Here is a 13,977-nt window from a genome sequence, read left to right as displayed (position 1 = left end):
GAAGTGATGGGTCTGAAGAATCCTTGCGGACAGCTCTGTCTCCGAAAGGCATCTCAAATCCATCTACTTCTCTCCATCTGTCTTCTTTCGCCAGCCTAGCTCCTCCTGTGAGCCTCCTCCTCTCTCTTCTGGCCTACCGAGAGAGCCTCCCTGCTTCCATTCATCACCCCATCCGTTCTTTACAGAACTGGCGGAGTTGTCTTTCTAAAAGGGAAATCAGATCATGCCATTCTCCGGTTTAAAACCCTCCAAATGGCTTTAAATTGTGTTAAAGTGTAATGTAAATTCCTTATTGTCTACAAGACTTTATCATGACAGGACGCCTGCCAGGCTGTCTTACTTCATCTGCTGCTCTCCTGCTTGCTACCCTGCCCCCCTACCGTCTCCCCAGCCCAGGCCTTCTTGGTGTTCTTTGAATAAACCAAGGTTAATCCTGTCTTTGGGCCTTTGCACCTCTGTCCTCTTGTCCTTGAATGCTCTTTCCCCAGCTCTGCACATGGTGGCTTCCTTCTCATTCTTCCCATCTCAGCCCAGACATTGCCTTCTTACACTTGTCTGGCTGCCCATCTAAGGCAGACCCCCACCTCCCGCGCTTACGTGCTCTCACATAACCTGAATTATGTATTCTTCCTTTTATTTATTCATTCCCATCCATCCTTACTGGATCATAAGTGTGAAAAAGGCAGGGAACTGGTAGGTATCTGGCATCTGGCACATTGTATGTGTTTAATAAATGTTGGTTGGTAAATGAATAGGATGGCAGTAGTTTCGAGATTCAGCACCTGCGTAAGAACCTGGGTAGAGCCCTAGTCTGTGTTGCCAGTTAAGTGAGAGATTGTGCTAAGGATAGACTTGGTGTGTTCTTTTAAGAGCGGAGGTATCTAAGAAGAACGTGTTTCTGAAAAAAAGGTTTAGAGGTGATCCGTGGTCTGAGGGTCCTCTCAGAAAACGTCTCAGAAAGTTTTCTCAAAAACACACAAACGGCTCTTTGTGGACCCATAGATTCGAGCCCAGAGACATCGCTGCTATGTTTTTGGCTTGGAAAAAAAATTAAAGCCGTTGTCGCCCCACGGCCCCCTGGCCCCTACCGTGGCCCGTCTAGCTCTTGACACTTCCCCTTTCTAATCCCCTTTCCCAAAAGACCTTATGATGACATGTATGCCCTAAGCCCTGGGTCGCATGTTTGATGTCGGGGATGTTATTTGCAATCTGGTGACTTGCAGCTGAGCATCAACTTTATTCTCTTACTTGTTTCAATTGGATGCCCCATCCTGGATTTGCTTAAGGACAGTTTCTGCCTCAACAGAACACATCTAAGAATGTGTTCTTCCTCTCGCTCAGCACCGTCTGACTAGCACTTGGCCTCAGATCTTCATCTCCTTGTGGCTGAAGCCTTGGTCTGGGGCCAGGGACCGGATGCCTGAGTCCTGCAGACCAGATCCTTTCATCCTAGACTTCCACAGCAGGCAGCAGCATGTGTTGGGCTCTGGAGCTTGAGCCGGAGTCGGGAAAGGCTGAGACGGGAAAGGCTGCGTGTGCGGCCGAGGTGTGTATGGGTCAGTGGTGTAAAGCGACCAGTGGTACTTTGACCAGACCTGAGGGCGGGCCGTGGATCAGGCCAGAGGTCTGACCTGGGGAAATCGGCAGAGCCTGCCGGAGGGAGTAAGTGATCCCTGGGGGGGTCCTTTGCATCCGCTAGCGCTCCACCTGGATTACTCTCCCCTCCACTGCTTTTTCTGGTGAACTCCTACTCCTTTTCTTCACGATTGCATAAATGTCACATCCTCTCTACAGTCTTCTCCAACACCCCCGGGCAGAATTAGTTTCTTCCTCCCTTAGTACATTTGGAGCACTTCGCACATTGTTTTGAGATGGTATGTTTACAGGTCTCTCCCACTACCAGTCATCCCTCTCAAGGACTCGGCTCTGTCTTCATTTTCTTCAGAGAGGCAGCACTGCAGAGCTGTGAATAGAATGGGCTGTGGAATCAGGTGGACTGGAATGTGAGCTCCATCACCTTCTATTTGTACGACCTTGGGCAAGGAATACCCTGAGGCTTATTTTCCTCACCCATAAAATGGGGCTAGCAACATCTGCCTCACAGGGTGTTATGAGAATTTTGAGAACTGAGATAATGTACGCATATCTCATATACAAATTATTTTGTTTAAAACAACCTAGTGTAGCTATTCTGCTTTAGAAGCAGGGTAGAGGCCACGATTTGTACCAGTGCTGCTGCCTTCCTTTTCCAGAGATTGGTGGGGAAGGCTGAAATTTCAAAGCCTCTGCTGGTCCCTCTGTGCTTTTGAAGAGAGCATCTTAGTGGCGCCTGGGTGGCTCAGTCTGTTAAGTGTCCGACTTCGACTCAGGTCATGATCTCGTGGTTTGTGAGTTCGAGCCCCGTGTCAGGCTCTGGGCTGACAGCTCACAGCCTGGAGCCTGCTTTGGATTCTGTGTCTCCCTCTCTCTCTGCCCCTCTCCCGCTCATGCTCTGTCTCTCTCTCTCTCTCCCTGTCAAAAACAAATAAACATTAAAACAATTTTAGGAGAGCATCTTAGAAGGATGATAGTTGTGTTGATGACATGGCTGCTGGTGGTGATGGTGGTTGTGGTGATGGCAGAGGTGGTGGTATTTGTGGCAATGATGGTGGTGTTGGTGATGTTGGGGGTGAGGTGGTGGCAGGGATGTTGGTAAAGGTGGTGGCTATGGTGAGGCTGGGTGTGTGGGGGTAGTTGTTGTGGAGCTGACGGTGGTAAGTGTTGGTAGCTCTGAAGGCTTTGGGAACAAGCTAGTTTCTGGCACCTACTCTGGGTTGCTCACCTCTGCTGCTCAGCCCGCTACTGGGATTCATGGTCCCCAGCTCCTGGAGTGATGACTACACAGCTTTGTTTCTGTTGTCTTGCCATTCTGCCTCTGCTTGCCCACTTTATTCTAACTTGGTCCACATAGGCTTCCTTGGGGTTCCTTACCTGGCTCAGCTCTTGACTCTATCTCTGTACATTGGCTTTGGGGGTAGATTCCTGGATCTATTGTAGAATCCCATCCCATCCGTCTCCATGCGGTCTTGTCTCTTTGGTCCTAGATCCCTGATCTTCACCCTGGAGCCAGAGACGTGTCCCCAGTAGATTAGTCCTTTGAGTTGCTTGTCAGATGAGAGATTTTAATCCTAGGAGATTACATTTCTTGTTGAAGGGGTTTCCCAAGTTTTGGGAGCCCCCTCTTGAAGAAGACAGCTGGTAATGGAGAATGGACTCTGTTTTAAACAATGAAAGCAGACTGACAGATATGCCCACAATTATGTCTTTTATTCTCTTTTCAAAATGTATCTTTAATTATTTTCAGAGTTTTTATGATCCTGCACTCTGTTCCAATCTCTTTAATGTTATTTAACCTGTTTGGTTTTTTTTTATTTGTATATTTAATAACGCATTTGTTTACATTTCTGTATCAGCTTGTTCAAAATTCATAATAATTCCATTCTTCTGCCAACTTAACGCCAGACTTGGTGATGGCACTAGAATCTGGGGGCGGTGGCTAAATTCTCATGGAAGCATAGTAAAAACACGATTGCCAGCTTACTACAGTAGGCAAACAGCATTGAGCTAAGGCAGACACTTCAATGGAGAGGACACTTTCAAGTGGGTTGGATTTGGTGCAGGAGTTGGGGGTGAAGGGTGGGACGCATGGATTTTTGGATCTTTGATAACAAGAAGGAAGGTTGCTTTGTTAAGGAAATTATTATGCTGACGTTATAACATTTGTGTTTCCTGATGGCTGACTGTCCTCAGTTCTCCTGGCCTTACTCTTTCTCTGCCAAGTGTACAAAGTAGGTGTGTAGATTTCTTCCAAAGACCGGGAGCATTTTTGTGATATATTGCTCTGTGAGAGCATTTCCCTGTTATTTTGTAAAATCCCTTAAATGGGCACAAAATTCTGGTCTTGTAGAAAGAGCCCAATATTGACAGTAAAAGCCAAAGTTCAAGGTCTGGCTTAGCCATTCTTAGATCTAGAATATGTCATTTATGTTCTTTAAGTTGTAGTTACCACTTCTATAAAATGGAAGTAATAACTGCCGTGCCTCATTGCGAGGTTTTTGTAAGCTTTGACTGAGACATTATCTGTGAAAAAGGTTTAAACATTCAAAGGTTTCTATTGCTATTTTTATATTTGACTTGTGATACGTATCTTAAGGCATGAATGTTCTTTAGGAATTTTGCTGTTTAGGAAAGCTAATTCACTTATCATGGATATTTATGAAAATAATTATACTTTCAAATTATCTTGCATACAAACATTCCTCCCAAATTTAGTATTCATTAAGCCCCTCTAGCCATGTTCATTTCTCAAGTTGTTTTGGAGCTGTGAAGTAACATTCAGCTCAGTGACAGACATTCTCCAGATTTCTGCCACCAGTCCATGCTCTCTTGGTCTGGAATATTGTTCCACTCTTGTCTGGTGTGTTCCTGTTGCTCTCTGAAGCCCCAGCTTAGAAGCCCCCTCTTTGGAATCTCTATTCAATTGCTCCTGGCGGAAGTCATCATTTCTTTCTTTCTCTTTCTTTCTTTCTTTCTTTCTTTCTTTCTTTCTTTCTTTCTCTCTCTCTCTCTCTCTTTCTTTCTTTCTTTCTTTCTTTCTTTCTTTCTTTCTTTCTTTCTTTCTTTCTTTCTCTTTCTTCCTCTCTTTCAAGTAGTCTTCATGCCAGCTCATAGCCCAGTGCAGGGCTTGAACTCACAACCCTGAAATCAGGACCTGGGCTGACATCAAGAGTCAGACACTTAACTGACTAAGCCACCCAGGCACCCCAGAAGGAGTCATTTCTGTCCTCTTACAGTGTCTTGTTCTTATCACTAAACTGCCCCTGTCAGACTGTCATCTAATTGTAAATTATACCTGTGTATGAGCTGCAGGAGGGCAAGGATTTTTGTTGCATTTGATCCCTGTGTGACTCCCAGTGCCTAGGAATGTGCTTGGTACACAGCGGGTGCTCAGTGAACTTTTACTGAATGAATGAATGAATGAATGAATGAATGAAGATAAGCCACGTCCTTCAGTTTCTTAAGGCCAAGAACTGATTTATGATGTCTCTTGTGCCTTTGTCTTAGTCAGGGCTTTGTGCCTACTAGGTTTACAAGTTGTTGAATACATAGATTCCTGGGTTAGGCCCACATATATCTAAAAACAAAAGAGAAAGGATAAATATTATAAGATCCTAAAGATATTACTATTGAAACTTCACACCATAATTGTTTAAAGTGCCTCATATTTATTTTATAAACACCTGTGGCAAATATCTGGAGAGGTTTAAAAATCAAATGAACCAAACCGTAGGCTTTCCTGGACCACTTTTTAATATAAATGTTACATTTTTTCCCCTAAAAAATGGTATAAACATTAGCATCTTTAGTATCCTAATGTATAGATATTAATAGTTTCCTGTTAATAAGAATTATTGCAAATTCATGGTTAGTATCAAAATAATGATAGCCCAAATTTTTGCAAATGGCCATTTGCCAGACTTTCTGTAACTCCCTCCCCCCTGCTGTGTTTGAGGAAGTCTTTCTCATAGTAAGGCTTTTAAAATTCTACTTACAAAATTTTATATCCTCTTCAGCAGATGGGCTGACCGGCTTACAGTCTCCATGGTAACAAGGTTTCTGTGTTTTTTCCCCCCTTTTAAAATAGCCTAAAGTCACAGAAGGGAACTTAGATATTAATAGCATAAGAAATTTCAGTGTGAACAACAGTTATTAAATATGCAGCTTTTGATTACTTGTTTCTTGATCCAGAATCATTTATGATGTATAGCAACTATGATTAAGCAGGTATGAATATAATTTTAATACTCATGCAGGTTAGAATATGGCATTTGGTTTGCTGAAATGATTAACTGTTGGACAACCTGTTTCAATTAGCCTCTACTTTCTAACTTCCTTTCTGTTAGCCAAATCAGATTGCATACTACCCTGTCCCTGAGGAGTCAACAGCATAGTAATAATGCGTTAGTTTTAACATCTACTTGGAAGTCAAAACCAAAGCTCTTTTGTTGCTGTGCAGTTTCTGTGGACAATCATTTTTGTCTTCAGCATATGTGTGTTTGTGCTAAATATAGGAAAAGCATGAATGATTTCTGGGGCATAGCCTGTGATGGCTTGATTGGGTTCTGGTATCTTTGGCTGATGCACATGAAGCGGTACAACCCCAAACCCAGCTAGTGCATAAATGATTCTCTAAGACTAGTATACTAGCGAATCACGAAAATATATTTTTTAAAGAGGGCTGTATTCGGCTTGCTGAAGTTCTGGCTTTTTCCCAGGAACTGCCCTATTTCTGATAGAGCATGGTTGGGCCTTGCACAGAAAAGTTAATTCTTATTTTTGGGCCTACTTATAAGTGTTTATATTTTGAGAAGTTGTGACATAGTCTTGCTTGTTTAGCTGTAAATATTGGCATGGATTGCTATTCTATTAGGATCTAAAATAAAGGATAAAGTTTTCTCTAAAACAGGGGTGCCTGGGTGGCTTAGTCAGTTAAGTGTCCAACTCTTGACTTCAGCTCAGGTCCTATCTCATGGTTTGAGGGTTCGAGCTCCGTGTTGGACTCTGTGCTGACAGTGTGGAGGCTGCTTTGGATTCTCTGTCTCTCCCTCTCTCTCTGCCCCTCCTTTGCTCGTGTCTTCTTTCTCTCTCTCAAAATAAATAAATAACCATTAAAAAACTGGGGCGCCTGGGTGGCTCAGCTGAGCATCCGATTTCGTGCTCAGGTCATGATCTCACGGTCCATGGGTTCGAGCCCTATGTTGGGCTCTGTGCTGACAGCTCAAAGCCTGGAGTCTGCTTCAGATTCTGTGTCTCCCTCTCTCTCTGCCCCTCCCCCTCATGCTCTTTCTCTTTCTCTCTCTCTGTCAAAAATAAACATTAAAAAAAATATTTTTTTAATTTTAAAAAACTTTTTTCCTCTAAAACAGCAGAAATGTATCAAGCATATCTACAGTGCCTGGCCCTGTGGTGGGCTCTTCTAATTATGTTATTGAAACTAAAATCCTATTATGAGAAAGTCTGAGAGTTTGATTTAAGTTCTAAATAAAACTTTTCCTCCCTATTTTCCATTGTCGTGTCTCTATATTCACTTTCTTTGCTGTCAGCTGATCAGGCTGAGCTGTAAAAGGCCCAGTGTGGAGGGTATGTGTGAAAGTAGCATTGGATTCTACTGAAAAAGAAAAGGGTGTTGCTTATATGTTTGTGATAGAGGTTTAGTAGGAGGTTGGTTCGGGTTGGGTATGTGCTGATGAGGCTCTGGTCGTGTATGGGAACAATTTCCCAGGAGGCTGAGGTCTTGATCCTTATTAAAGCACTTTCTCTCCCATACTCCCCTTAAATGATTAGGCTTTGTTTTGTCCAAAATTTCCTCCAGAAGCTTTTTTTTTTTTTTTAAGAGTATATACTTTTTTTTTTTTAAGTTTATTTATTTATTTTGAGAGGCTGAAAGGAGCAGAGGGAGGGGATGAGTGGGAAGGGGCAGAGAAAGAGGAAGAGAGAGAATCCCAAGCAGGCTCCATGCTGTCAGTGCAGAGCCTGATGTGGGTTTTGAACTCATGAACCACGAGATCATGACCCGAGCCGAAACCAAGAAGAGTCAGACGCTTAACTGACTGAGCCACCCAGGTGCCGTGCTTTGAAAGCTTTTGTGCAGGTGGTTGATTTGGAATGTGATTCCAGGGAGCGGGAGTGGGAGAGGGAGAGTGAAAGCCATTATCAGAATGTTTTAACAGGTTGACTGGCGCTAGGAGCAGCTAGTGATTGATGACACGATGTCTCTGTACGGAGCCTTGTGAAATGCATGTCAGAACTGTCTATGCTGGACAACAAAAGGGGGAAGCATTGCTCCTTAGGCTTCTGCCCCTCCTTGATCAAGGGTGGCCCTCCCAGGAGTTGGCTGTCTCTTACTACCAGGTTGCACATGTGTGAGTGCCGAGTGTCCTGCACCCCATTGTCAGAGAAGCCCAGGGCCAGGGATCCAAGGTCTGTAGAAGGAGTGAGGCCAGGCACGGTCAGATGACACTGGTGTGAAGCTGCTTGCAAGCCTGTGTAGAACTGATTGCTGCAGTGGAGATGGGAGAAAGGGGTGGGACCTAGGGGATGTGAAGCGGTTCCTAAAGGGTACAAGTGTGCATCCCGGAGACACTGGTTCATTCCTTATTGCCTTGGGGAAGGGAGGATTCTTTCCTGTGTCTTCCCAGGAAATATAGGTGGTGGGTTCTTCAAGTGTCTAGAAGTAAGTTCATCTTTACAGTCTCACCTGCCTGATCCTCCTGATCCGTTCCTCATTTTGGCTTCAGTACCTTACTAACAACAGTAAGCCGTCGTCCTGTCCAAGCTTCGTGGAGCTATTCCAGTTAGGATATTGATGTCCTGGTGTCCTTGCCAGGCCTTTGAAACCAGAGTCAGGGGAGAGGGCCCCATGTCAATCAGTTATTCTTTATCCAGCCTTATATTTTGCAGTCCCTCTAAAACCTTTAGGATCCACTCCAAATTATCTTCTTTTGGTTCCTGCTGATATATATTGCTTTGGTGAATAAGCAGTTTATTTCTATAACAGGAACTATGTTTCCCTGCTTGGGCTGTGATGAGATTTGACTCTTAAGTTATTGGTTCAGAGACAATGAGATGATGTGGTGGCAGATCCCAAAAAGGACAGGAATTACCTTGTTGGGCATCTCCTTACGTGAGGACTTTGCAGGGTCTCTAGGAAAGGGGAGGTGGCTCTCCTCTAGCAGGAAGGAGTGAACTGCTGTTAACGGTCTGGAGGATTCAGGGCTTTAAGATTCTTAGGCTCATCTGCCCAGATGTCCAGATTTCAGATCATAGAGTCACCTGCTTTCCTATCAGGGCCCTGATTTGGACAGGAGATGTACTCAGATTGCATTCAGTCTCCTTTGCAGGCCTCCAGCTTTCCAGTTAGTTCCTGAGCCTGATTTTCAGTACTGTCTGCCTTGTGGCTGCAGGAGATTAAGATCAACCGAATTGCCGCTACAGAAGCATTTTATGGTGTGCTTTGTGTTAGTGGTTGGCTGACCTGGGCCTGTAATTTTCGTTTTATCTCTTCAAGGCTTCCAAAGCAGTTAACAAAAGCTAACCAACTCTGTAATTCTTACAATGGACCGCATATCATTCAAGTACCACAATTACTACCACTTAGTTCAGTGCTTCATAGGCACTGAACTATAGGCACAGTGCATAGGCACAGTGAACATAGGCACAGTGCATCTGTGCCTCATCCCAATCCACCACAGGTAGGAGTATTAGTAAGTATGATGCTCCCGCATCCCCCTACTGCCAGGGGATTATCATTAACCTTCTTACCACCAGCAGTTGGGGAGTGATCCAGCTTCCTAATCCAGAAGGTCTGTTTTCCAGGTACACTTCCTTATCAACTCTTGTAGCTTAGGTGCCCATGAAAGCAGAGCCTGAGGTGAATGCTTGCATGCAGGCTTTATTTGGGATGTGGTCCCAGTTGGGATGGAGAAAGGGAAAAAGGGAGGCAGGGAGGCCAAAACACGCATACATTGTCAAACTGACCACTGTTGAGGGCAATGGGTGCTTGATTCCTGGCACTTTGAGGAGCCTTATAAAATGCATCTCAGAATGAAATGAATAAGCATGTATCCGTTGGCTTCTGCCCCTGTTGGTCAAGAGTGGCCCAAGGTGATGACTTCCCTGCAAATGCATGGGGTTGGGTTACAAATGCATGAATATGGAGTGGATAACTATGTGCCCCTAAATCTTGGTTGATATTAGAAAGCTCTGAAGTAGGAACCTGAGGGTGTGTGGAGGCCTCTCCACAGAGGCTAGGTGTTGTCAGATTACACCTGCTTGAATCTGCCTGAATCTTGCATGGACCTGGTCACCTCAGCAGGCACTGGATGTGGGGCTGAGACATTAAGAAGTGATTAGTGAGGGATGTGATTGATCCATTGACTAAATGGATACATTTATGGTCATCAACAGCATCCATTTTATCTTTAGTTTCTTTTTTCTGCTATGAATATGAATATATAAATAACTTTTGTGATAACAAATAATGTTATTTAAAATATTACTTCTTCTTAAAAAAATAAATACTGTAGTCTTAACCCCAGGACTGCCTGGGGGAGAGCACGAGTGAGGAGAGTAGAGAAAAAATTATGTCATTAAATTGCTGCGTGCTGTTAGTTCCCACGTGGAGTGTGGGAAGTTAAACATTATAGTGAAAAGCCTGAAACTGCAGTGCGTGAAGTCCTTGAAGACCTGGTCAGAATAGCTCGTTACTAAGAACTCCTCTTTCTAACACTCTTCCCTTCCCTCTGACTTTAAAGGACTACTCTGACTTAGGAGGATTCTCTGTGTGGTTTTAGCAGACCTAACCAAACCTTCAAAATAGATGTTACCAGCCAAGGAACTTGCCAGAAGTGCAACTCCATGGAAAATGTATATAACCCATTGGCACCAGCCTGTGGATAAGAGACGGAAGACAGACCTGCAAGTCAGGATAGTTTACTGCACCAGCAAGAGTGTATATGAAATGTCTGCTCCGTGCCAGGCACCTGGCACAGAAAGAAAAATAAGAATCAGTCCTTGCCCTTGAGAGTAGTTCCTCTCATTGTTCCTGATTTCATAGGAGCACTGCTGTGTAGCAGCTGACTGGGGACTGGAGAGCCAAACTTTTCGGTTTAATGTAGAGTTTGTTGGTGAATTCCCTGTATACTTACGTAGACAGCACTTCTTGGATTTCATGACCGTGTATATAGATAGAATTTCTTCCATTTTATGGTTTTCTTTGCTTGAGTGTATTTCCATTGTTGGTATAACTGTCAGAGCCAATTATTATGAAAAAGTCTGTTTTCTTTTTTATGTGTGTCTATTATTTGAGGAATATATGTTTGTACTGCTTTAAAGTTTATTATGAACATTATGACACATATGTGAAAGAATCTTTAAAAGAATAAAAAAATAGAAATATAAATTCAAATTTTTTCTTCCTGCACCTCGGTGGATGTTTTTTCATGCCACCTGGAATGCTTAAAGTCCGCTTTGGGGACTCTTGACTCAGATGTCCCTGGATGCATTTATACCAGGAGTAAACCCTGAGAGCTGTTTGGATTCATTGGACATAACCAGACTAAAACCAACCCCCGTGCATAGTTACATATTGAATATTGTCTTCTTAACATTTCAGAACTTCTGCTAATTTCCAGTACCCTCCCATTCAGAAGACCATTATCATATTATCTGTTGAGAACTGCAGTTAATCTAGAACCAACGGGCAGCCTAAGTTTGTAGATAGGCTTTGTTTGGTTCATCATTCAGAGAAAAAAATTGGAAGGATTTTGTACAAGAATCTGAATTTTCAACTTTCCTTTAAAAAAATGCGAGAACTGGCAAAGCTAGTTCTTTATTCTTCTGGGGAGATGACTGTCTGGAGATACACCTTTAGGTAGGTGTTTATTCTCTTGTTCCTCACGAGCTCCCTTCTCCCCACTTCCCATTTTCTAACACCTAGCATGCTTCACTCAGTTATGCTGTGTGTCTTTTGTGGAATTTGTTTCTTTTTCTTTTTATTAAAGTTTATTTATTTATTTTTGAGAGGGGGGGTGGGGAGAGAGAGAATTAATGGGGGAGGAGGAGAGAGAGAGGGAGAGAATCCCAAGCAGGCTCCACAGTGTCAGCACAGAGCCCGAGAGGCATGGCTCGATCTCACAAACCAGGAGATGATGACCTGAGCCTTAAACAAGAGTCCGATGCTCAACCTACTGAGCCACCGCCCCTAAATTGTTTCTTTTGATCTAAATTTTGCAAATGGTTAATGTTAACAGAAGTTTCTTGAAATTATATAATGAGCAGAAAACCTATTCAAGCCTCTCGTTCTGCAAGGAGAGTTGTTTGCCTGGTATATGCACTCAGAGCCCCAGTATCTGATTTTGTGCCGCAGTTGGAGCTGGATTGCTAAAGTGTGGTTTATTATAGTCTAGTGATTACAACACAGCCTCTGGAATGAGATTGCCTGGGTTCAGATTTTGGCTCTACTGTTTCCTGTAACCTCAGGCACATTGCTAAACCACTCCCTGCATCAGTTTCTTCATCTGTAAAATGGAGATAGTAAGAAATGGACACATGTAAAATAACTGGCTAATAACATTGCTTAGTATATAGTAAGTATTGGTTGGCTGTTATATTTTCTTTCATTTACCAAGTCCTTTAATGATCATGAAGAGGTTTGTAACTGTTTGGCAATGTCTAAACTGGTTGAGAATAACTGAACCACATGTGCAATGATCTATACACAGTTTGCTAAATAGTTAACTAATCATAAATATATGTGCAATAAATTCCCAATAAATAGCATTTTGGTGTGTCTGATATTAAATCCAGTCCCTTAGTGTGGAGCAGTTACAGCATTGTCTCTGTTCCGGTCCATCTGGAACGCTTCTCAACTCATCTGCTGATCCTCTCCTGCGTGGCTGGCTGGCCCACACCCTAATGCTGATCTAAGTCCAAAGGGGCACTTCCTTGTCCCAAAGCGGATATGCCAGTTTCAGAGAGGTGCCAGCCTTTCTGTCTAAAATTGCTCACAGTTCACACCTCCCGTCCTGCCTTCTGCTCTGTTTCCTTCCTAATTTGTCATTGCACAGGTCTGAGCAAAGCCAGACTTTAAGGAAGTTCTGTCTCCTCCCCTGTGTCCTCTGCCAAATGCCTGCAGTCTGTCTTGCTATGCTGCTTCAAGTTCAGTGCTCCCTGAAGAGCCTCCTTCAATGTTCAGTGATGAGGAGATGATTGATTCTGTAGCATTTTCAGTATGGCTCAGCCACAGGGGTCTTCTGGTTTTTGTTTTTTTTTTTTCTCATGTGTATTTATTTTTGAGAGAGAGAGAGAGAGAGAGAGAGAGAGAGACAGACAGAGTGCAAGCCAGGGAGGGACAGAGAGAGAGGGAGACACTGAATCCGAAGCAGGCTCCAGGCTCTGAGCTGTCAGCACAGAGCCGGATGCGGGCTCGAACCCACGAACTGCGAGATGATGACCTGAGCCAAAGTCGGATGTTTAACCGACTGAGCCACCCGGGTGTCCCTTGGGGTCTTCTGTTTAAATTTTATGTCCATTCTTGGGGCACCTGGGTGGCTCATTCTGTTAAGCTTCTAACTCTTGATTGTGGCTCAGGTCATGATCTTTGGGTTTGTGAGTTTGAGCCCATGTTGGGCTCTGTGCTGACAAGTGTGGAGCCTGCTTGGGATTCTGTCTCTCCTCTCTCTCTCTGCCCCTCCCCACTCATGCTCTCTCTCTCTCTCTCTCTCTCTCTCAAAATAAATAAATAAACATTAAAAAAAATAAATGTTATGCCCATTCTGGATGTGTACCACCTTTGCTTGCTTTAGGAGTGTGTGTATCTGTCAGAAATGCTGTTTTTCTGAGTATTTCTTTGCTGTGATTTAAAGCAGACTCCCCTCTACAAGTGACATATACACAAAGGGACTGTATCAAAACTAAAATAAAATGACTTGAAAGTGGCCAGTGAAGCATTTGGTCAGTGCCGATTGTGACTCCGCAGTGTTGTCAAGACCTCTGGCTGGGTGGTGGGGACTTTGTGTGCCCTTCCCTGCATCCTGGCTGTCTGGATAGTTTTTCTTAAACTCTTTGTTTTCTTCTTTCCACTTGTCTGGATACATTTGAAGTTCCATATAGTGGTCTGTGCTTATTTGTAGGATCAATGAAAAGAATAGTTAACTTAAGCTGTCAGAAGTTTTCCCAAATAAAACAACATGGAAAATGAATTTAGTCTTTGGTATTTGCTGAGAAAGAATTACAGTACTCAGGACGTCAGAATATTTGCAAAACATTCTTGATCATGACTTCTGTGATCGTCATTTGAGATGACCAGCTGCATCTGGAACCATTCATAACATTTCTCTTTCCCGCTTTGGGAAGCAGAAACCCTAACCTCTACATCTG

This window comes from Panthera leo, chromosome C1 (assembly GCF_018350215.1).
Source record: "Panthera leo isolate Ple1 chromosome C1, P.leo_Ple1_pat1.1, whole genome shotgun sequence".
Taxonomy (NCBI): domain Eukaryota; kingdom Metazoa; phylum Chordata; class Mammalia; order Carnivora; family Felidae; genus Panthera; species Panthera leo.
This window is presented reverse-complemented; position numbering follows the sequence as displayed.